A 25821-nucleotide genomic window follows, 5' to 3' on the forward strand; every position below is an offset into this window, starting at 1 on the left:
CGAGGTTGCAAAAAATTCAATAAAACGGAATACACTTATTTTATGGAAAAGCGCTGCCCCCCACCCTGTCGTCGGCCATCCTACAAATAAACCTATGCCAGGCACCAAGAAATTCTGAACAAGTGCATTTTTCAGCGGTAGGTTGTTTATGGCCGAAAATTTTCGCATATCATAAGACTGCAACATAACAGTCAATATATCCGCAGCTCCTACACGCTTACCTTCTGTTTATTGACAAAGACTCGCCCCATTTGTTTCCTATGGCAGTCTTTACTACTCAGTGTGAGCGCTGGACAAACTTTAAGAGCATGATTTTCCTACGCATTGATTTTGCTACGCATTGATTTTGCTACGCAATATCAATCTCGATGGCGTAGAGGCCATGTCGAGAGTGAATTTCAGGTTGTTTCGTCTCCGCCTCAATTGGGTGACACTGAACAATCGCGACGACGAACTTCACTTCTCACCTGTATTTGCAAGCAAGAAAAACATATGCAGTATTTACAGGTATGTACAGCCACTCACGAAAGTTTACGGGTTGCTGGCTGAAGACAAAAAAAAAAATTCTAAGGTCGAACAAAGCAGGTCCTGTTTGGTCGTGTCCCGTTGCGCTGTTATGCTAAAAACATGACCTTAGATCTACAGTGCCAACTAGCCTAACTATTAACTAACTCATCTGAAGTCAGGAGAAAAAACGTATCCAAGCATGCCCGAACATGCGCGTGCTCCATAATATACTGGAACGATTACGTGCTGATTGGCAAGAGTAGTAGTAGTAGTAGTAGTAGTAGTAAGTGGTTTTATTAAAATAATAATAAGAAGGAAGGAAAAGTTTTTTGCTAGCCCCGGCATCTGCCATGGATTCTGAAGCATCTGAGCTGGGGCAGCGGTAACAAAGGATAGCAGGCAGAATGGAGAAATGAAATGAAAGAGGTGAGGGGACAGGAAGAGAGGATAGGGGGAGAGGTCATATACACAAACTATTTACACAATAAGAAATGTGTACAGGTTGTGCGCGTTATCAGTTCATAGTGGAGCAATTGGTACACACACACACACACACACACGTGTGTGTGTGTGTGTGTGTGTGTGTGTGTGTGTGTGTGTGTGTGTGTGTGTGTGTGTGTGTGTGTGTGTGTGTGTGTGTGTGTGTGTGTGTGTGTACAGTATTACGTCAAACGCGACTGTTATTTAAAGGTTTATTGTCCAAATCCGAATCCTAATCCGCATCCTGCAAACTTTTGTTCATGGCTGTCCGACTCAAGGGTATACATGGCTTGCACTGACGTCGTAGCTGGGAACCCTGGGATACTGTTCCGCCATGTTGGTGCAGTCGCAGCGGCCGTGGTGCACTTGATGCAATTCGCGCGTACGGTGTACTTCGACGGCGTTGCGATGGTTATCTGCGCTGTTGTTGGATGCTCCAACCGCACTTGTTGGGCGAAATCAACAAACACAAACTTTTTCGTCTTCCAAAGGTCATCGAGCATCAAGGTGACCGTACGAAAGCTTTATGCGCGAAGCGACGGGAGGTGTGGCTGGCTCGTATAAAACGTGCCGATCTCAACACCGAAAGGACGGGCATACGTGTTTGCGGCGCCCACTTCGTAAAAGGTAAGTCCGTTGCATATGCACAGTGTTTATTTAGGTGCATGACGTACAAGCATAGCGGAAAATCTCATTTTAAACAAATTTTTCTTGCATTTTGTAGGCAGACCATCAAAACTGTGGGAGGAGACGGACCCGGACTGGGCCCCTACGCTTTTGCTCGGCTACAGCGCAAAACATGGTGATCCCGGTCGCCACGCTCGCGCGGCAAGACGACGGACCCAGAAACGCGCGGCTCAAGCGGAGTGTCAGGCTGAGGAGTCGGGAACAATGGAGGCTACGAATCCAAATTAACATTGGGCACATCTCTGCGAAGGCACACGTCACTGTAGATCTTGTCGCGCTACCGGACCGTCGAAAACGGCAACAGCGATGAGCTTGATCACTTAATGCGGGCCATAGTGCGCGACGCGACAGGCGAGACCTAAATTGTTGGTTGACAAATCTGTAGCGAGCGATAACAATCTCTCCACGCATGACCGTTTCTTTTTTGCGCAATAACTTGTTGGGTTTCCAAACTAAGATAAACCAGCAACGGTTCCTTTCATATGCCCATAAAAATAGAATAACTCGTGATTTAATCTGAAGTCGTCCAGGTTCAGTACATATGAAGAAATGAATCACTAGCCTGACAGTTTGTAAACAGTTCTTTTTAAAACTTTACTGAGTGATTGCTTACACTCAGTCACTTGTGGATTTAATAACCGTTATTTCTTTACTCTAATCCTTACAAAGATCAATGCCCTGCGGCTTACCTCTCCAAGTAGAAGCACCTTGTCCCCTTGCAGCTGTTTTGCCGACAGTCCCTTCACCCAGCCGCTAGTGAAATAATTATGCGCCTCGGTGGACTTAAACGCCTTCATATCTACAAGGGTCAGAAAGCTTGCAGAAAAAACAAGGCAATTGACGATGTCACCGTAACAAATCTCTGGAAATATGTCGACATCGCCTGTGTACGTTCCCGGCCGCAGCATGAACGGGTCGATATTATCGCAGAGACACACTTTTTCCGCATACCGAACGCGCTCCGACCCCGTAAGATCTAAGCGGTAGGTAGCGTCTAAAGGCTGCTTACTGAGAAGCGGCGGCATGCCACACAAAAGGCAACAAAATTGCACGTGTTACCACTAGCGAGGAAACGCGTGCGATACGCACTCCACCGACTCCGCACAGACTGCACCAACATGTCCGCCGCAGCGCGCGCCGCCGGACGTGACGTCACATGCAAACCATGTATTGAGCCCGCTGAACATAGACTGGTACTGGTCATGTCTCACTCCTCCTAACAGAACGACCCTTCAGCCGGGACTCCCGCTCGAAACTTGCGCACCGGCCCTCGCCGGGCGCCCTCCCGTTTCCCGGTACGCTAAACCTCAGCCCGTCCGCTACTCGCTGGCGCCTTGGACCCGACAGCGGGGACCATAATCCGCTGTGAATGGGTTCCAAGGTAGCCGGTGGGGGCTGAAGACGCAGGCAGGGCGGGACAAAAGAGTGCGCGGAACCTCTGCAGTTAGCTACACCCCGGTGAAGGGGCCAGTGCCTGATGCCTTCTCCGTACCGCAACGAGAGAATGACCGTGCACGTGCTCGAGCTAGCCCCTGCATCCAATATCCTTCGCCTCGTCCGCTGCGCTGGAAACCGTGCCGCGTACCATGCAGATCAACCGACGAAGCACCTACTGCTCCCGTAATAAATCTCTGCGTCGGGGGTTGTTAAACTGAGAACAGTGCAGCGGGCTATGGAAAGGAAAACTACAGGGGCGATGCTGAGAGACAGAGTGGCCGCGGCGGGCTCAGGACAAGGCTGATTGAATAGCGATATGTGAGGCCTTTGACCTGCACTGGACGCAGTTAGGCTGATCGAATGGTGATAATAATAACGATGGCTGTGACGACGACCAAGAAAGCTCAGGTTTCATCACCTCCGGAGTCAGACTAGAAGTAGACGGGCTAGCAGCCTTCAAAGAGTACCCGGAGTCTCGCTTCAGTACGCTATAATCTTATAGATGAAGCAATATTGTCAATTCTAACTAAACCTCCCCTTAGTTGCACATATATCAACTGTGATGTGCTAACTACTTCATCTAGTGATTTTTCGGGATAACGACTCGACCCGAATGTGTCATCTGCCGAAGCTATAAAATGTTGAATAATTTCCGATTTCTTTTTCCTTCGCGGATGCAAGGCCGTCGTCAGTGTTTCTAACTTTATGAAATATCCACGCATTATTCGGCGACATTTTGACCTGCCTGTGCCCGGATGTTCACTCATTTGTGTTCGCCTCTCAGTCCGTCCACACAAGCGCACAGGTGCTCATCTGCGCACCTGTGCACCCCTGCTCACCTACTCGTGCTTATTTTGTGTGCGGGCGCACCTGTGGGTTCTACAAACGTGATGAAATTAGCCGACGTCCCTTATAAAGCTAGCCCTGTAATGCATGGGCTTCAGTGGAATGGAAGCTAAGAAAAGAGAAGGCTGCTACACTACAAACTGCGGGTTTCAACATTCCACGCATGAAACGCCTAATTCACTACAATGGTCATAAATGTGCCTTACTTATTCACTGCATATACTCGTGCCTGCCGAAGCCGATCGTTAAATGTGTGCGAGTGGGGCACAGAGAAAACACTCGCAGCATGTAAATAAGCGCAGATAGAGCGGATACAAACGCTCTTTTCTGCGCTCATAGGAGGAGACCTCGCCGTACCAAAAATATGGCAGACAGCGCGACAGCCAATATGCGGCTGTACATTTCCTTCCAAGGCCTATCTCGCGAATTGCGACTTTCTCGCTATTTCTTTGTTTGTTTGATCGTGCTCCAGATTGCTGCCCGCCTGCCGAAGGCGGCATATAAAAAGGTCGGTTACCTCTTGGAATAAGAGGACTTGAAAACGCAGCGAAAGGTTTGAAAGCGAAACAATGGTAATGCGCGAGAATATCGCTTCGTTCCCGTAGCGAACGGACTCCAGATTGAACGAAAAAAAAAAAGACAATAAAGAAGGAAGAAAGAAAGAGGACAAAAAAACTGCAAGTTTGCTATTCCTAGTTCCCGAATGTAGTGCTATCTTCGTCGCACGGACACGACGCATGAGCAGACGACGATACACGATGTCTCTGCAAACACACACACACACACACACACACACACACACACACACACACACACACACACACACACACACACACACACACACACACACACACACACACACACACACACACACACACACACACACACACACACACACGTGTGTTTGCACCGACAAGAGAAGAGGGGGTGAGATACAAAGGCCAATTGAGGCCGGTGCCTTTCTTTTCCTGGTGTGCGAAGAATGAAAGAAAAAAAAAGGTGGATTCCGTGGAGAGACAACGGAGTCAGCGTCGCAGTTCACCCGGTTCACGCGAGGCGCGGGAAAGCGCACAGCCCCGTATACATATGTCCGCGCGCGCGTGTGTTTGTGTGCGTGTGTCTGTGTGTGCATATACGGGTTGCTGCCGCTCCGTTAGCCGTTAGTTGTCGTCGCACGCCTCGGGGGCGAAAAGGGGAAAGGGCGACTGGACAGACCAGCCAATGATGACGAAGGAGAAAAAAAAAAGCGACCGACGGGTGACTTTCCTCATTGCTTCCAGCGTTCGCACGATTGTTCCTTTGACATGCACGCGGCCCCCGGAATGTTTTCGCGATCGCGTGAAAGCGAAGACGAGAAGTATACACACGAGCGCTGATAGAAAACAAAAAACAAAAACAAAAGGAGACAAAAGGACGACCGCGCACTGATCCGTGCGCGCGATTTCTGGAGCAAGCGCTGCTGGCGGCTTCGGCTGCTGCGCCTGAGGCGGAGGGTCGGTCCCGCACGCATGCGTCCAGAAAGAAAGAAAGAAAAAAAAAAAGAAAATCTCCGCTCACGACTCGCTACGGCAATCGAAGACAACCGCGTATTTCATTCCCTTTTCCTTTCATTAATTTGTGTTTTTTTAGCCGCGTTTTCCGCTTTTTCTTTTCGGTGGGCTTGGCTTTCTCTTCATTGTGCGTGCGAGGGCAAATGGAAAAAGAAAAAAAAAGAATGCGGGAATGAGAAAGTCGTCTTCGCTGCGCCGAGGCAGCTCGCTGCTGTGTCGGTCGGCGGAACGGTTGCGCGGCGCGCGCGCGTACACGTGTGGCGTGACGTGGATCCACCAGCGTGGTCCCTGCTCCGAGGCCCGCCAAGGCGCCCGGTTTCGATCGCGGAGCGTGCTGATCTGGAGTTCTTTCGCGACGGACGACTTTTACTTGGGCCGCTGTGTGCGCTCACGCGAGGTCCCGGGAGCGCGAACCCTCCCAACCCCGGGCTTGTGTGCCGCGGGGGCTCTGGCCATTCGACCGCTAGGTGACCTTGACGCGAGAGCGTGGGTGACCGTATCGAGCTGGTCTCAAGATACGCCGTGTCTTCAGGCTCGTCGCACCACCTTACACGCGTTTTGAGAGGATCAGAAAAATTATCCCCTTGTCGCCCAGACACAGTTGAAGAGTCAATAGAGCGAGGGGAATCGACAGAAAGGCCCGAACAGTAAATTTTCTAGACCGGAACTGCATTGACCGCACTTTCATTGAAGAAATGCATGTCGATACGGAGTTCGATTCTCAAGTTCCTATTGGCTAACGCTCATGGTTACGCCACAGGGCACTGCCGTGAAAGCTTAAAGCTTCGATCGTTGCACTTTCGCGGCCTATGAGCATTCTGGTATAAAAAGCAATAGACGCAAGTTTGCGGTAAGTGAACACGCAATCCTCCTAAAAGTACGCCGGAGAACATCGACGTTCAGCTGCAATCAGTCGTCCACCTACGACACAGCGGCGTATACACTGCGCAGCGACTTCCACGAAGCAGCTTTCCTGCAACACGCCCGGGAGCATGCCAACGGGTCATTTATCTCCGAGCGCACCGCTGCAACAAGCTCAGAAGAGTCCACGCTTCTGTTTTCAGAGAAGCGTTGCGAAGTCACGGACCGCAAAGAAGTCAGAGAACAGCCACGACCGTAACGCTGCGCTGGGGGAAGAAAAAAAAAGGGGGGAAGCGGAGGGGGCGAGGTTAAGGGAAAGGCGGCGAGTCCCGGGAAAACTCGGTGTTCGCAGGAGGCAGTAGCAGCAGAGGCCGGATGGGCCCCTTCGATCAGGTGAGAGTTTCCCGGGATGGAGGCGCCCGATCGAACGGGATCTCGGAACGGGAGCGGTTGGCCCGGGCCCCAGCGGCGGCTGCCGGTATCGGGGCTCCGATGCTATCGACAGCGAGGTCTTGTACCCGCCCTCGGTACGGTACCCGGGGTAGGTGGGGAGCGAGCCTTTTTCTCGGGACGAGGACCGCACAGCCCTATCCGAAAAAAAGAGAGAGAGGGGGGGGGGGTTACTGTGCTACACAGCAAGTATCAGGTAGAAGCGAAAGAACCTGCAGCAGTGTGACACATGTATAGTCACTTCGTAGTGCGCCGAAATGTTGGTACGCGGAATGGCTGTATGTTCGTTTTGTTCGCGTGTGTAAGAGCATATGCCTGTTCTTAAGCCTCGTGCACTCGCTGTGACATCCGGGGATGGTCTGACATGGGCGGTAAAATGCAATTTAGGCGCCTTTTCATTTTTTTCTGAAAAAAAAAGAGATTATTAAACATAAACCTTCATCAATTACTACACGCTTTGTACGTCAAATTTGCATCTCTTCACCTCCTATCAGTAAACCAGGAGGCATTGCCAAAGAAATACCCGCTGACCGGGCGGCATTGGCATATTCAGTGGACTAGAATTTCTCAACGGGTTTTCAAATCTGCTAAGGAGGAGAAATCAAATGGGTACTATAGGGAAAGTACAGGAGGGGCGAGGATACAATTAGAAGCCTAATTGGAACAATTTCGCCTTCTGCGACGGTCGACATTTGGGATGGCGCGCCTGTCTCGGCGAAAGTAAAGCCCCTTTATAATTCATCGAAGGCTTTACGTGAAAGAGCACTACATTGTCCACGAGACAGCACCGTCTTTTCCCAGCTTTTCTCTTATACTGTACACTAACTTTGCATACTGCATCCTTTTATTGCTCTGCCCTTCCGCAAGTTTTCGATAAGGATGGTTTCTTGTATCTAATACAGATTTCACCATCACCTTCCCAGCCGTTGACACGGTCTTTGATTTCTTTGCAGCGCTTGCAACTTCACGGGTTAGAATGCTGTTTCGGCGCAGGGGTGTACTGATAAATCCACGTTTGTTCTACGGTAATGAAGCGCATTTTTTTTTTTGCGCCGCACTGTTCTGTAACTAAAGCTACTATAATATGCTAACAACACAAACAGGCTACCAACTTTGGCTCCCTTCAGTTTGTCTATAGTCCATAGTTTATCGGGGTTTAACGTCCTGTTAGATGCGGGCCCCTGGTTCGCCTGGACCATCTCTCGCCAGGCCGAGGTCCACGGGTTGCGGATCGGGAGTCTGCTGCTACGGAGTGACGAGGAGACGAGATGGGCTTCGAGGTGGAGAAGAGACTGAAAGGGTTTATTTACATATTTACAGAGCTCGAAAGAGTGAGGCGGGAGCTGGTCCATCAAATGTCATACTGCTGCTTAAATATAGGTCCCCTGTCCCCAGGTCCCTAGTTGGGGAATATAGTTCATTAAAAATGCGTCCAATCACTGTGACGTCGATCACGTGTCCCGTCTTTAGGATCCGCCTACTAGGACGTCCCCAACAGCACACTCTCGCCACTTCTGGCAAGCTATGGTCCGTGCTGTCCCTGCAGCAGGGATGAAAAGCCCGAATGGGGGCCCCATGGCAGCGTCGAAGGTCAGTCACCTGCACTGCACAGCGCTCCGTGGGAACGAAAGGCCGCCGCTGTACTTGCACCGATGGTTCCACGTAAGGGAAGGCACTTAGGGTAAGACGAGGTCGTTTTCGAAGCACGAGCATTCCGGCGTCGTTGGCTTAGTCAAACACGGCCGCGTCTGCCGCGGCTCACTGGCAGCCCCGCGCAGCCCGCCGCCCCCGCCGACCCGTAAGGGAAAACGACGTAGTTATGTCCCGGGTGGGTCCGGCGTCGTGAACCAATGAGAACAATGCTCCCGAGAAACGTTCCCAGGCAGCGGTGGCCATTTCACCCCGTAAATAACAAGGGGGGGGGGGGGGGGGGTCCCTCGTTGACTCCGCCACCTGCATTCGTGGCGCCGCAGCCATGCCGCCGGCCCTTTGAAGCATCTGTCGATTAATGACTCCCTGCTTGAATGTGCTTAAACATTCTTGGCATGTTGGCGTTCCCCGATCGTAACAGTCCCAAAGCGACTCAGGCTATGAGGGATGCTGTAGTGGAGGGCTCCGGAAATTTCGACAATCTGGGGTTCTTTAACGTGCACTAGCATCGCACAGTTTGTCTGGTACACATCTGTCAAGGCTTCATGTGTTATTCCTGCAATAACTCCGGATGGGATTGGCACTGTGTGTAAAAAAAAGAGCAAATAATAATAAAATATTCCCCGCCGAAAGTCTTGTTCAATTCGATTCAGTAGAACCAAAGACTGAATGGAAATATCATTTCGCGTGCGCTTCTGATCGACAGTCAACCGTCGTGGCATTTTCTGTTCCCTCTGACGGTGGCCAAAGCAGTACGCGCAACGGGTTGACCCGACCCAAAGCGATGTGCCTCGAGGGAAATGGGATCAGCTTCACTGGGTTCACCTTCTCCATTCGAAGAGATTTGAGGTGACGACTGGTGACGCCTCTAGACGCGGGAGGTTCCCGAAGATGCGGTCAGCTAACCACCTAGTGGGATAATGAGTGAAAAGTCGAAATCCCCGTGTGGCGCATGGAAGCCCCTGATGTCAGAAGCCAGATCCCTCGCATAAAATGCCCCGTCGCTTTCGCTTTCAAAAGACCGAATACAGAAGCACCCAACACGACTGCCCCATGCCCGTTGCCCCGACACACAATACACTGCACCTGCGTGAGGTGATTCTATTCGAACCAAATCCCCGACTTGGAATTGTAATTTGAGAAACTCAGGACACTCCCCAGAGGCGAACCACGACGGCTTGCACAGTGAACTTACCACTCTACTTTACTTTTCTGGCCATGAACGCATAATACTGCATATAACCCTTATAAAAATTCTTCAGACAGTCCATAGACTGTCCACATACTTCTGTCCATAAAGTCTAAAGACTCTCTATAGGCAAACCCTAGAGAACAGTCTATAGGCAATGCAAATCCCACAGACAGTCTATACACAATCTATAGATTTATGGCAATACTTTTAGTAGATTTTTGTCTACAGACAGTCTATAGACAGTCTATAGACTATGAATAGACAAAAAGAAATACGTATAGGAAGGTAATAGAGTCTATAAGAACTCTATAGGCTGTCTATAAGCCATTTTTGTAAGGAAAAGTATCCTATTTCTTTCTCCAAACCATGCTTCCAGCTTCCTGCAGGCACTGCACAGCCTGGAACTCGCAACCTGAATTGCAAGAGAGTGCAGAGCGTGTTTCATCTTTACTGCAACACCAACCAGGTTTAAACTGGTTCATCCACAAGTAAACCGTCTTCGGCGCTATTGCACAGCCCTCCTTATATGTGCAAGCAAATCGTGTTTTTTTACGCACTGCCTCAACGCCGTTCAGGCTTTCTCGGGTTTCTGTCTGTCGACACTGCAGGTAGGTGTGTGTGCGGAAAAGTGAGCACCGAATGAGGAGGGAAAGGTAGGGGGGGGAGGGGGGGGGGGGGGGGGGGCAGGCGTGTGCAACGAGCGTATCCAGCTGTTCGGTCGCACGACAGGCGAGTCACATCCTGAGAGCGAGGCAGGAGGCAGGTGTTTCACCAACACATCTCGACTTCTACGCCGGCTGCTGCTCCTGACGTGAAGAGCCCTGAGCCTGCGAGGTTGCGTAGTTCGAGCCACACACGCGGCGTTTGCGAATCGCCAGCCCGACGGGAAATGCCGCCAGGCGCATCGCAGGTGGGGCGACAAACAGGAAGGGGCGGGAGGAGATTGCGTTCCAAAGCATAGCAATACTTTGGAATCTCGGCCGCACACGCGTTTGCAAAACCTTTGCCGTTAGGTTACAACATGGTGTCGGCTCATGAAATCAGGGACGCTTGTAGATTACCAAACGTGGAAGGGCGGAGACCAGCCCATAGCACAGGAAGAAAGAAGGACCCGAGCGTTGAGTAGCAGCTCAATACTACAGTAACCGATTGTGGTCGTTATCATCAAGCAGAAATGAGACATGCACACACTGTTGGGGATTGGTCAGGACTCGGGCGGTATGTGAATGCTCAAAAAAGTCTCATTATAGTTAAAGAAAAAAATGTTTTTGGTCTATGGTTATGGGGGTTTGCCGTCCCAAATCGACTCAGGCTGTAAGGGACGCCGTAGTGAAGGGCTCCGAAATTTCGACCACCTGGAGTTCATTAACTTGCAAAACATCGCACAGTACACAGGCCCCTAGAACTTCGCCGCCATCGAAATTCGACCGCCGAGGCCGGGATCGAACCCGCGTCTTTCGGGTCAGCAGCCGAACACCATAAACACTGAGATACCGCGGCGGCTGAAACAAAAAAATAAAAAAATAAAAAAGGGGGATAAGCACTTATGGAATGAAATTGCGAAGAACAAATAACACAGGTAACACAGAAAAGGCTCGGCTTCTTTCTTGTGGGCCAGTCTTCGCCTTCCCATTTTGTTGCGTCAAGGTCGAGATTAGGAAAACTACAGCGCATGTCGGCTGCTTGAGCGCGATTCCAGAAACGCCAGTTTTTTGCTCGCAAGAACAACGTTTGTCATTTTCAAGCTTGTGAGGCGAAGGTGGCCTCTAGAGATTCGAGCACAGTTGGAAAGGGAAATAAAGTGGATGAGAGAGAAAGTGTCTGGCGGTCTGTTTTACGCATCGTTTCATACAAAGGGGAGAAATCATTTCTAAACGTTTACGGTTTATGGGGGTTTAACGTCCCAAAGCGACTCAGGCTATGAGGGACGCCGTAGTGAAGGGCTCCGGAGATTTCGACCACCTGGGGTTCTTTAACGTGCACTGACATCACACAGCACACGGGCCTCTAGAATTTCGCCTCCATCGAAACTCGACCGCCGCGGCCGGGATCGAACCAGCGTCTTTCGGGCCGGCAGCCGAGCGCCATAACCACTCAGCCACCGCGGCGGCCATTTCTAAACGTCATTGTTTGTTCAGTTTATGTCACAGACCTGAAGCAAACGACCCCCACAAAAGTCCGGCTTTCTCGGGCAAAAATTTTGAAAATTGGAAAATTGTAAAACACAGTTGTGGAAATATTGAAAGCAATGGTCCATCATTCTGATATGCAGCGAAATCTTTCTTTTAAAGTTTTTTATTGGTCGCGTCGAACAGTTAAGTCTGCCATAGAAAATCAATGGAGAACGCTTTTGACGACAGTAGAAACATGAACAGAAAAAAAAGATACAAGACTGCTGTCGGGTGATCTGCGGATATATTGATTGTTATAGTGAAATCTTAGATTACATGAAAAAAATTGCGTTCATAAACGGTTTCCCGCTCAAAAATGCTTTTGTCCAGAATTGCTGGGTATGCTCTCTGCCAGTGTGCCCGTTGTTGTAGTGTATCCTTGAAGCATAGCGGCCGGCTATGGACTGACTCGTGTATGAGGGCACGGGTTTCCTTTTTCTGCCACCGCCTCGAGTTTCAGCAAACATTTTAATATGTCAACGATGCTTACTGAAAGCACAGCGAAATTTTCGAAACGATAAGAATAAATATTCCGACCATCACTGACAAGAATAAAAAAAAATGGTTTGCTTGCTTCGGATTCATGCAGTCTCTACATTCTAGCTTGGTGGGTCTGAGACCCCCCTGACTTTAAGCACTGGTGTGTTGATTGTCGGGAACACATTACAGTCTTGTGGGGATTCGCGACATGCGTAGGGCCCAGTTTTTCATGCTCCCTTTGACACCCGTGAATCCTGTCAGCTGAGAGTGAGGCCGGTATGCCTTTTACCGCCTTCGTAGGAACCTGGAAAAACCTAGGACGACTTCCTGCCATCTCGATTATTGACAAGATTCTATTTCTCGCTGGCGTGTTAGAACAGCCTTAAGGTCGTAGACTGAAGCTTCAGTGAAAAAATAGTTGCCTTTAAGGTGTTCTGCGCTAGTACTTGAGCATGAAGAAAAAAGGGATATGTTTCAAACCGAGCATTCCGAAATTCCTCAATCCAATATCAGCTGTGCACCGTTTCAAAGTCGGTAATTTTAGCCATGCCCTCAACGGTACCAAGATATCTAAATTTCAGAAACATCGCCATGAAAACATCGGCAAATTTGGAAGCTTGCTTCGATAGCAGGTGGGAAGGATAGATTTGTATTGCACTGTCGACCCTAACGGGAAGAAGTCATCAGGAAGAAGTGAAGTAAAAAAAAAAAATGTTGCACGTAAAAGGGTGCAAAATATGCATAATTCATCACTGTTAAACCCCTTTCACTTACTTCTTGCCGCCCTCCCGGCTTTGCCGATAAACCCTCTCATCCTTATCTTTTTTTTTTTAGCGCTCTCTTATTTTCAAATTGTCTTCCGGGTATCCACACAAGCCGCCGACAATAGCTTGCCATTTATCTGGAGGACAATGGGTGAGCCTTCGCCATTTAAGGCTTCAGGCCCCAAAGCTTTGTTCATGGAGACTTGCTAAGCCCGTCGACACTTTCCACGAGTTTGTCGATACCTGGGCTAATTACATCATCGCTTCGCCGCCATTCAGCCCTCACTGAGTACAAAGGCTGCTTTGCTAATACCAGTGCAATGACAAAAATAGACAGCAATAATTTTAGGTGCAAAATAAAAGAAGCGAGGCAGATGAGTCAAATAGAGACAGCAGGTTGCCAGAGTGTGGTGTGCGTATGTGTGTTTGTGCAGATAGGAATGCGAAAAAAAGAATAGCAAATACAGGGTGTTTCTTCGTCAATTCATGGCACACCTAATAAGGCATCGCGTAGTGAACCGACGCCAAGATAGAAACGAAAGTCCACATAGCCGTGGCAGAAAAGTAAAAGCGGTGATGACCCCGACAGGAACAGGAGAAGTTTTCCTAGCAAGCTAACAAACGAAACGGTCATCCCCAGAAAAGAGCGCTGCAGTGGCTGCAGTTGCCAGTGGCCTCCGGCAGCTGGAGATGCTTCGGTACGTGGCGCCATCTTTTGGTGGAGAGTGGAAACTGCGCCGCGCAAAACGAATTGAGTGAGCTAGGAAAAAGGGCTGCCCGTTGCACTGTGGCCGTCGTGGTGCGTGATAGATGGCTCGCAAAAAAGCGTCGGCGCCTTTCTTTGCCCAGAGCAGCTAACAGCCGCTGGCGTTCAAGCTCGGTGTACGATTCCGGTGCCAGCCGCGTGCGTAGCAAGATAGCGATGGTGCTTGGCCCGCTGAGATTAATACGGGCAAGTGAGGTGATGGGCCAGGCATGGTGGCGGAGGTGTCGGACAAAAGCACGGCCGCCCTCCGGGGCAAAAAAAAAAAAAGAAATGAACAAACCGCTGAAAATACGCCTGCCGGACGTCGTCTGCTCCTGGGTGCGGCGATACGCAGACGATACGAGGAGCCGCCTCGCGTTGATCCGCGCTGGCGCTGCGAGCGTCCATTAGAAAGTTTTCCTATGTGTGTACAGCCTTGCTTCACCTTCAAGCGCCCCGAGATAGGGCCATAAATAAGGCTCGAAATAACTCAGCGGCTACCAGCGGGGCCAGCTTTGAACGGAGCGGCGAAAAGTAGCGGCAGCTTCGCGATCATGCCCGCGTAAGGCGATAATAACTGCCCTGCGAACCGAGGGCTCGCTAGTGCGCTGAGCGGCGGCAGTGCCTCGTCGCCAACGCGCGCTTTTTTGCATGGCTCCAGGGCTTTTGCTTATGAATAGGAAGAGCGATAGTTGCGATGGGCTGCCGATAAAAAAGAGCGTAATCCTTCGGGGCATTGTTCTGCGGTGACAAAGAGCCTGTCGCAACGCGCAGGGCCAGTTCCCGATGTGCCCGACGATCATGGAACATTGCCGAATACGGTTCTCTGCGTGATTGATTGTTTGCGAGAGTTTCTCGCGTCCGCGTTTGAAGGCTTCTCCTCACAGCTGCTCTTTCCTGATTTCGGTTTTCTGCTGCTGCAAGGGAAAGGGCGCTTTGCTGGCTATAACTCAAAATTTCGCCGATTTGAAGCTATAGTGAGCTGCTTGTGTTCATCTTGCCACTTTCCTGGTCCATTTCTCTTTATGCGATTTACTTATCGCACCCCTGGACAGTCAAGAATGTGCAAAATACGCAGCTCCTCTTCGTTCATGTGGCGGGCAATACATGGGACAAACCGGAAAGTGCATTATTGACACGTTAGGGGAGCACGGTAGTTCACTAGGCAAGACAACAGGTTCTAATCTTCTAATTCATTGTTGACAATTTGAGGGTTGCTATCCCCTGTTAACTTAAATGCTGCGCATCATCAAGAAGTATCGTGACCAGCTCACGCGTGAGATATGGGAAGCATTCATGATTAAGAAGAACAACATCGCGTGAGCACACCGTCTCTCATACTGTTTCCGAAGGAAATCGCATATCTAGATTAACAGATTTCTGCCGCGCGCTCTGCCGCTAGATTTTAACTGCCTTTTCATTGTTATAATTTATTCATTTTTGTTGTTACTTGCTTACATTTTTTCTTTCTCCCTTGGTTTATCATCATCTTCAGGTTACTGGCGCCCCCTGTCGCTGGGTTTTAGCTATCTCATACACTTGTTGTGAATTTTTTGTAGTTTCTTATTTACACTTGTTTTGCTGCTCTTCGTGGCTCCCCCTTCGAGGTCCCGTTAGCAGCCGAGCTGGGCACGTGCCGTTCCCTCTGTCATGCTGCGTTGCGCGCCTTTTGGAATTATTTTGTTGTTCCTAGATTGTCAAACCTATATATGTTCCTGAGCTTCTTCGAATAAAACCAGCTGATAGTCAGCGCTCGTGGTGCCTCTTCTCTGTGTCCCGTCCTTGTGCCGTTTCAAATATGATGGCGGTAAAAGAATAGCAGCTCTAAGGGAGTAGCGTGTTTGAAAATTTTGGTAATATATGGCGACTACATCACTCCTTACGGCGTGGCAGGGAAAAAGCACTCAACACGCTAAGTAGCCACGGCACGCCCACGTATATAAGTTCTCCTTAGACAACACATCAGCACGCGCACAGATGCTAATTTTTGTAATTTATGGTTGCGTGATTAATTGCCGTATGTCGCATTTTACATGCAAGCGCGCTAGCCCTTAATTTGCCTCGAGCCAAACGCTCTCTTCGAATAGCGAACAGGCGTTGGCTGGATGCCAAATGAACGCTTATCTGCAAACTTGATTGTCTAACATTGAGAAACAAACATGAAACTTCATTAATGCAGGAATGCATCTGACGGCTACATCCTCGCGCAGATTTTGCCCGTCCGTCTGTCCGCTGTCTACAACTGTCTACAACTGGGCAACTGTCACGTACTGCTGCGCGCGGACAGAAGGGAGTTGAACAAAACTGGAGGGGACACTTAAGCACCGCCGTAAGGGTATGACGCGGCAGAGTTAATGGTTTAATGCCCGTGTATGCGGAATTGGCAGCTCTCGACTTTGCACCCATAGATCCTTGGGAGTCCCCATACCACTCCCGGCGCAGATGTGCAGCGGTTAGGCGATGCGCCACTGCCCTGCGATGCTATGTGCTGCCATCGGTGGCGCTTGTGAGGCCCAGGTTGCTCGTACCGAAAGAGCGATCATTAATTTAACCGCCACCTGCCATGGTGGTCAGTTTGCTTACAATCCGGTGGGCAGGTCGTGATGACGTCACGAGGTCACGTGACCTATGTGGTCCACCTATGTGGTCCACCTTGGGTGCCGGAGCGGCCGGTCTCTCCGGTCGGTCCCGCCAGGCTCCAAACGATCGCCAACGCCGACACCGAGAAATTTTTGCTCCATTTCTGCAGCAAATCCGGCGTCGGTGTCGTCGGCGTTGTGAGCGAGAAATCCCCGCAGAAGCAACCACGTGGGCCACCTAGGTCACGTGACCTTGCGGCGTCATTCACAACCTGCCCACCGGATTGTGAGAAAAGTGGCCACAGTGGCAGGAGGCAGTTCAATTAATGATTGGTCGCTGGGGAAGAGCAACCTGGGAAGCACAAGCCCCACCGCTGGGAGCACCTGCCATCGCTTGGCAGTGGCGCGTCGCTTAACCGCTGCACCACTGCACCAGGAGGGGTATGAGGACTCTCAGGGATCTATGAATGTCAAGAAGAGAATGAACAATTCCGCACATGTCGGCATTAATTAACCCAATATTTTTTCCCACATGGGCTACTGACGCTCTCGCGTTAAAAACAGGCTCAAAAGTAAATTCTGAAAGCATATATAGGCGCCTCGCAACGACCACGTCTGCCCAGACAGTCGAGATAGAGCACCCAATAGAACACCCCCAGGCACAACCAATACTCCCCTGTGACCTGGAATGCTGGTCACAGAAGCTTATGAAAATTACACTCGCGCATGTGATAGCTTGACAATAACAATAACAATAGTGTGACAATAACAACAGCATTGTTACAATCTGCCGAGAAGCACAATGAGGAAAGCAAAGGTTTATATCAAGGACCCCGTACGAGAGATAAATTTTATCGGCTCATGAGTGCACAATTAATATCCTCGCGAGATGGACAAAGATAGACTCCTTGAAATAGTTGCTTCTTTTTATACTTTTGGAATGCCAACAGTGTCTTTTTTTTTCGGAACGCATTTTCTGTTGCGCTGTAGCATGCCTTTGTAGCCTTCATTGCATATTGACACAGTGCATTCCGCATGTTCGCTTAGCGCTGAGCTGAAGCACGCGCCGCCTCAAAAAGAGGAAGTGGAAATGACAGCGATCTGGAGCTGTGGTCAGGACGTTCGCCGAATGCCGCCGCTGTTTCTTGTGATCAGTGATCTCCCGCATTCACGCGTGACATATTTTCGGAGGTGCTGCAGGTATAGGGTGCGATACCCATAAAAAGCATGGCGACTGGGCATACCATATTAATATCCTATAATATGCTATTTATTATCCGCAATCGTTGAATTCTCTCTTCGAGTGTGACAGTTTGTGTGTGTCTGGTCGGTTCGTCGCATGTGTGCAGTAAATGAAATTAAAAACAAATGCTTGCGGCGAAACGCTAATTACAGGAGATGATACTAAGCGCTTACACATGTTGTACACGCCACGTCATTTGCTGGGTGCTCACAAGTGACGTAACGAAACAAGTGCACAAAGGTTTCTTTACCGACAACCCTCCCTAGGTTGCTCCTTGTGCAGGCGTGACGTCAAAACATTGAACAGCACGCACACATTCCGGCGGCGGGTAATCTAGGCGTAGCACCGATTAGACCGCTAATTTGTTCCGATGTGAGCCCAGCCGTACATTTCTCTTCGGATTTTGTATTTTGTTAACTTGCCAGGAAATAAAGCTCAGAGGCAAGTTTCCCTAACCTGGGAAATGCGCAACACTGGACAACCTTCTTCCTTGATAAGCAGTGACGTGATAAGAATATTTTTAACGCGATAGCGTTCAGGGTGTCTGCTCAGCGGGAAGCAAGTCGTCGTCGTCGGTGGCGGCGTGAGCAAAAAATCGCCATAGAAGCAGGTAGCCCACCTGACACATCGGTCACGTGGGCGGTTTGCTCACAGTCCGGTGGGCAGGTGGCAGTTAAATTATAATGATCGGTCAGGAGCACGGGGGCGAGAGACTGCTCGGCAAGAACAACCTGGGTTGCGCAAGCCCCACCAGTGGCAGCACCTGCCATCGCCGAGCACTGGCGCACCGCTTAACTGCTGCACCACTGCGCCAGGAGTGGTACGAGGACTCCCAGTGACCTATGAATGTTAAGTATAGACTGACCAATTCCGCATATTTGGCATTAATCCATTGAATCCATCACGTGATACCCTTAAGGCGTAGCCTAAGTGGCCTCTCCAGGTTTTAAATGGTTTGGGGCTTTCAGCCGAAGAATACCGAGTTTCTTTCCTGGGTCGGCGAAAGCAGCAAGCGAGATCTGAGATCAGTCTGCAGTGCAGCTGGAGGACTACCTTGATTGCTGCGGAAAAGCCCCAAAGGCAACGACTTCCGAGTAATCAAAACACTTTATTGTCACAGACGAACTTTTGAAGAATGCCTGATACCGGAAGGGAGGACTCATGCGTTCCTTTAAGTGAACGTTAAGTTTCTTTCTCCGGACGAGGTCGCTTAGCTGAAGGACAGTTTTTATGAGAGCATGATATGTTAGTTAATTAGCATCGGTGGCATGCTGAGGTGGTTGTCAGAAGATATCAGCAGACTATAAGGACGGAGCAGGCGCTGCACAGCGCCTGGTGGAAAGGGCAAGTCCAGCTTGCTTGGACATCACTTTTAATAGTGAGGAAACCGTAGAATATTGTAAGATACTACTGTTATGAACATATCGATGGGAATGGCTTACGTTTCGATCAGTAGCCAAGTTGAAGTTTGTCCTGTGTGCGTTTTTCACAGGCGCTGTCTTGACAGTGAGGACAGGTGAGGAGGAAGTGAGGACAGGCATTTCTGGACCCTCTTTCGCAGCGAGTGCAAGACGCTCGAAGGAATCGAACCTTCCCCTATCCTAAAATTTATAGTTTTATTTGTTTTCCCCCCAACAATGTGCAGCGTACGTTCTCGCAAAGATTACGTCTACAGTCGTAGTCTTGTCGCTGGTTTCTGCCGCATACAAGCTGCCTCGCAAAACACAGTCGCCTTATGGGCCTCTTCACTATTCCAACAGCTGTAGTTTACAGCTACACGATAGTCTCGACATCGACGCAGTCACTCAAACCGCGCACAAAAGGGAGCAATTCAAGAGAACGCCGAAAACGAACGCAGCCTTGCGCCTCGCGTTCACCGAACCGAGCTCATCTGCGCTGAGACGCACCCGTGGCGGCTGCTACATACATATACGTAGTTCTCTTGCCATTTCTATTCGCGTTCGACTGCGTCGCGGGAACGCGCCCCATTTGGCGAGTTCGTGGCCGGAAACCGTGTAGCTCTGCTCCATTTGCTATGCGAACGATGTGGAAGAGTCATTCGTCACGTGTACACGGTCGGTTTTGCGTTTTTTGCGGTATGCTTTTTTTTTTCTTCTTACAAGTTCAGCGCGGAGCCGCGGTCTCGGTCATTTATTCCCCCTATATGTGTGTGTGTGTGTGTGCTGCGGTGCACAGCCGTTCCTCTCGTTGCTTCTTTCTTTTTTTATTTTTTATTACCTTCTCTCACATTATGACCTCCAGTGATTAATTTCGGTGGGCCGACTCTTGCCGCGAGATGAACGAAATAATTTTACCAATAACAGAGAATGAATGAAAAGAAAAAAAAAACAGCGAAAAACGTCCGGCGGCTGCACGGGAGCGCGGTCGCGAGGTGCACGCGCCATAGGTTTAGCGTATATCTCAATCTGTACTATATGCGCGCGCTTCTGAAATGAAGCAGGGAGATAAATTGCGTTTTTATTACTCGCTCTCTCTCTCTCTAGGTCTCTCTATATTTTCTGTATCCTTTCATCATTTCTCTTCACCTTGCAAAAAAAAATATGACCTTCCGCTTAACCGCTTGTCAGTAAAATTGATTCGGGCGTTCTTGTTCGTAACTTCGACCTTTGCGGGACCTGGGGTATACTTCGTTTCCGTATGTTATCAACTTTCTTCCCCCCCCTTCTTTTTTTCATCTTTAAGTATTCTGCCGAGAGCTCTATTTCGTCGCGCACGCGTCCGCTCAATTTGGTACGGTGCCGTCGCGGAATTTGGATTTTAAAGTTTCCCTCCCTCGTGCAAGAAGACGTCGGTATACATGAGTTTCTTTGGCGTTTCATCTTCGTCACGCCGCAGGCGGGCGAGACGACGTGGAAGCCATGACGTCTTGGGCATGCTCAGCAGCCGATCAATGCCGACTGGCTGCAGCAAGGCACTGATATGCAGGCCTGCAGCTGCGCGACTGTACAAGTCAAATCAATATCAGAAGGGCACTTTATTGACACGGAGTCAACGGCTACTGCTCATGTGTGAGTGCGAATCATACCTTGTTTCTTTAGCGCTTTTCTACTGGATGAATAATCCTGCATCTTGCATCGAAATTTTCAAGTTCGATGCGCAGGAGTAAAAACGAATTCTGTTCTTGAGATTGAGCGAAGTGTTCCCTCTAATGAAGCTGGCACGTGTGCAGTCTTGGTAAAAAATCTTAAGGCCAAAGGCTTTTTCGCTCGAGCAGCATAATGGAGCCATCACGGCAGCATTAAAGACCAAAATGACCTTGAAATCACACGCGAAGGTTTCTTCTCGCGCTAAAGAATCTGTCTGCTTGACGTGTACTTTGAAAGCTCAGCTACACGGAGCATTCAAGAGACATTCATTTCAATACAAGTGAGCGCAGCGGCCTGAAGACTTTTGACGGGGGGTGTACGTGTGCGCGCGCATACGTACGTTCGTATGATTGTGCGCATACGTAGTACACATCTGAGTGCGCGAGCTCTGGTTTAAACGTGTGTCCTTTCAGCCTGTACAGCGTCGTGTGGGGTCCCGCCACAGGAGTTAAGAGTGCGTCCAGACGCCCATTGGGACGATGATAATTTTCTTTTCTTCAATAGAGCTATATCAGCTGCCAGCGTAGATTGGTGTTATCTCATGTTACTTGAGGCGGTACATAGCCTTGACTACGACGCGAGTTGGTCAGTGGGCACCAGGGAGGTTGGAGAAGGCAAGCCACTTGACACCTTCTATATCACTACACGGTGTAAACCGATGCATAACAGGGAGCCATTGTAGTGCGGTAAGAAAAACGCCCTGCATTGGAAGCGTGGTTCAAATGATGAACTGCAAAACATGACCAATAAGTTAGACAGGCAGAGCAGAACGGTGTGTCTAAAAATTAACGTGCGGAAAACCAAAGTAATGTTCAACAGTCTCCGAAGGGAACACTAGCTCACAATTGGTAGCGAGGTGCTGGATGTGGTAAGAGAGTACGTCTACTTAGGGCAGGTAGTGACGGCTAATCCAGATCATGAGAGGGGGAATAATTAGAAGAGCGCATATCACAGGCTCTCTCAGATCATGAACGGCAGTTTACCAATATCTCTCAAGAGAAATGTATACAACGGCTGTATCTTACCGGTACTCACCTATGGGGCAGAAACGTGGAGGACAACGCAGCGAGCTATGGAAAGAAAAATGACAGGTGTGACATTAACAGATCAGAAGCGAGCAGAGTGGGTGAGGGAACAAACGCGTGTTAATGACATCCTAGTCGAAATGAAGAGGAAGAAATGGGCTTGGGCAGGGCTTGTAATACGAAGGAAAGATAACCGCTGGTCCTTACGGGTAACGTAGTGGATTCCAAGTGAAAGTAAGCGTAGCAGGGGGTGGCAGAAGGTTAGGTGGGCAGATGAGATTAAGAAGTTTGCAGGCAAAGGGTGGACGCAGCTGGCAAAGGACAGGGTTAATTGGAGAGACATGGGAGAGGCCTTTGCCCTGCAGTGGGTGTAGTCAGGCTGGTGAGCATGACAAAATTTGGCGTGGCAGAGGCCGGGATGGGAGCTCTGTACCCGAAATGACAGTGGAAAAATATTTTTGTTTCGTCGTAGAGAAAAAAATTCTGCGCTTGTTTACCATGAAAATCTTTTTTGTAACGACATAAATTTCGTGTCGAGACGACAGAATCTTTAGTAATACTTCGTGATCTGCTAGTCGGCTGGGCTAATGACACAAGCATTCTCCGTAGCCGCGACAGAGAGGTTGTTATACTTGAGGACAGGAGACGTTGATACACTGCAGTAAATGCATCCGCTACGACCAGAAACTCTGTCGTGACGACACTACACGAAGGCAGAAACGATGATCGTGTTACTACTTTAAACAGACCCTGTCGTCATTTCCAGTTCGGTCGAGCTGCGCTCTGATAAAATGAGGCGCCCGTGTCGTCCACATGTGTTTTCACTTCATGTTGTTTCTGCCCGTGTTCACATTACGCTGGTTCAGTACACTTACACTTGATCTCAAGGATCTACATGTACGAAACGAAAATGCCTCTCCAGTATTGTGTATAGCAAAAGGATCGAACACTCTGCAGTAATCCAGTTATTTCCAGGCTGAAAATCTATTTGGATGAAAAAAAAAATGCTTCTTTCAGGGCTAAACGGAGCCGGTAACCTTTAGACACTTTGTGTCGCCATTATTGGTCGTAATGATGTCGTTAAATATAAATCAGCCACCGTCTACATGCATGGATAATGTGCAGCTATATCCGCCCAAGCCCAAGTGCTCTTCCATGGTTATAGCTTACACGAAACTTTCAGGCAGGAGGCCGGAAGGACGGTGTCAGGATAAAAGGACAGAACCAAGGTCATCCTTCACCCCCATCACCAGTTGCTGCAAGCCCGGTATCGAACGGATGAAGACGAGCACGTACTTGATAGCTCGTATATAGGATCAGTTATTGCTCGCATCGTCATGGAGCGCACGCGTGATGAGGTCCGCGGAGATCGCCGCCGAAATGCGCGGGTTCTCTAAGGCGCGGTGGCGCCCACGTGTAAGGATAAATTAAAGATTCAGAAGGCGGCCCGGCTGACTACGTATGCGTGTGACCCATCTCCGAGCGGCCGTTCGGTATCTTTCGTGGTGAAAAATGAGGTCAGGAAATCCTTCCTGCCTCCGAGACCTCGCTGCTTGTATATAAATGCATATATAGAAACCTCCCGTGCACAAAAACGGCCCTAGGTCGCATAAAAATATTAGCTCTAATGTCTCTAAGGGATTATAAAATGGTCTATACGCTGTATAGACTTCTTGTAGACTGTTTTCTTCCTATAGGTGTTTAATTTTGTCTATTCATAGTCTAGAGACTGTCAATAAAAAAAAGTCTGCTAAGAGTGCATGTTCTTTAATCTGTAATTGTACACTCTCTATAGTATCTCTGTTACCTATAGACTACTCTATAGGATTGGTCTATGGGAAGTCTATAGACTTTATAGGCTGTGTAAAGAAATTTTTGCGAGGGTGGTCGGTATACGGCTAACTTATTGGCCTTTGAGGAAACCATGGAGGCCGCAAGACAGCTTTAAGTATTAAGACTATAGCAGTGAGCCTTTCTGCCATGAGGCCGACATTTTAACTTCGCGAAAACGACTATAGGGGGCGGTACACGATGTTTAACGTGCTCAATTGGCGCGTTGGCTTCGAGAGACGCCTTAGTGTAGGGCTCTGGGTTAATTTTGGCCACCTGGGGATTTTGCATTGACGTTGCACAGCACACGAGCGTTTTTACCTTTCGCCTACGTCAAAATGCGGCCACCATGGCCGGGGCTCGATCCGGCGACTTTGGGATGAGCAGCTGGACATCACAGCCACAGCTGAGCCACCGCGGCGGACAAAAACAACTATTGCATATATGCGCAGTTGTGGTGTACGCTGTAGGTCACTTGACCATACTTACCCGATAAAAAAAAATTGAAGTTGATGAAACGCCTGCGGGGTCAACGACTCAACGTCAAAATCCAAGGAAATCAAAATTCTGATCCCGTGTCCCATTACCCTCATAAATTTTTTTATTTTGTACGCTTTCCTGAACTGTACCTATATAGATGTTTGGGAACACGATATAATGCTTTGCACATTATGGGGGTCGTTTGTCATCATTGATGTAGATTAAATTTGCCGCTTAGCATTCTTTTTTTTTTTTCAGAGATCGATTTATTTCACCGGCTTGCCTAACGACCGAGGAGCAGTGCAGACGGCGGCCCGCCTTCGACTGACTCGAAAAAACCGTGTTTAAACATCGAAAATCAAGGAATATCAATGTTGTCGTGTGCTTGATTTTTCCGCACTCTCAATACGCGAGCAGCATTAAGTCACGAGTCAATAGCGTTTTCTGAATTTTAAGGCTCGTTTCCTGCTAAAGACTTTTTTTTTGTAATATTTGAAATACGAACGAGCAACTCAAGCGGGTCATAGCCTCCTGAGCCTGAATTATTTCGGAATCTTAATCGAGGCTCTAGAAGTTGGCTAAGCCGGTGGTCTGCGTGCAAAATATTTATCCAGATTCCTTGACCTATAGCGTGCTGTTTGAAGGTTTTAACCTCCGTTGCGATGGCGTGATATTTACGTCCGCACAAATAAGCTGCACAGGAGCTACACTGGCGTGGATATACAAGAAGGGGGACCCATTCAGACGACGAAGAGCGCCGACACACGACACAGCTGCACCTTCTTGCTCAACATTTAACGCCACTGTTCACGCATAGGGTTGCGCCGCGAGCAAAAAGGCGAGCGCCATCCAACCCTCCGGATTGACTCAGCCGTATTTCCAGAAGACGCCGCGGCGCTTCCAAGAACGGCGATCTACGTCGTCGCTTCCGCCACATTCCTTCGGTGTCACGTGGGGGTACATTATTCAGTATTAAAAGGTGCGCTCATCCCTCCAGCAGCCCTCTCAACTGCCATTCCTGCCCACCCCCCTTAAGCGGGCGCAAGGCCTCCCGTCAGCGGCTTGAAAATTACCCCGTCCGACGGAGTCCTCCTCCGTGAGGGCGCGCGAGTCGAAATCGTCCTTGGCGCACGCTCTATGCCACAGTGCAATCGAACCGCCCCCTGTCGGAACGAGAGAAGCCGCCGCTTGCCAAGGAGTGGACTGCGCCGCACACGCACTGAGACACCGCGCATGCGCGGCTGCCCACTTGGACAGTGCCCGAGGGAAAAGGAACCACACGCTGGCACGGCTAACGAGAATCGCTCGGTGGTCCGCGATTTCCGGCCGTGGACGGTCCGGTGAAAAATGTCAGCGTTCTGTGCCGAGGGCCCCACACGTTGACTCTATCCGAATGTGGGCCTGAGTCAACAACATTCGATGAGGCACTTCGCCTATAGGTGGATCAGGGTGTTGCGACATGCCGAGCGAAGCTCTGTGTAGTGGAAGATAGCCGCAGCTTGGCGGTTAGCGATGGAGGAGGTTATCCTCGCTAGCGCTGACAGATGCGGTATATTGTTGCCAAAGGAAATCGGGTGCGCCATGGCATCAGTAAACAAACGCTCCGCTGATCCAGAGATAAAGTAGATTTTCTCTTGAGGCAGAAGCAAACGCGGCAAAAGAACGCACACGCTGAGCGGACTCTCCGCATGGGGTAATAGGCTCTGCAATATGATTGTGGTGAAAAATTGGTTGTAG

This window comes from Amblyomma americanum, chromosome 3 (genome assembly GCF_052857255.1).
Source record: "Amblyomma americanum isolate KBUSLIRL-KWMA chromosome 3, ASM5285725v1, whole genome shotgun sequence".
In the NCBI taxonomy this organism is placed as follows: Eukaryota; Metazoa; Arthropoda; class Arachnida; order Ixodida; family Ixodidae; genus Amblyomma; species Amblyomma americanum.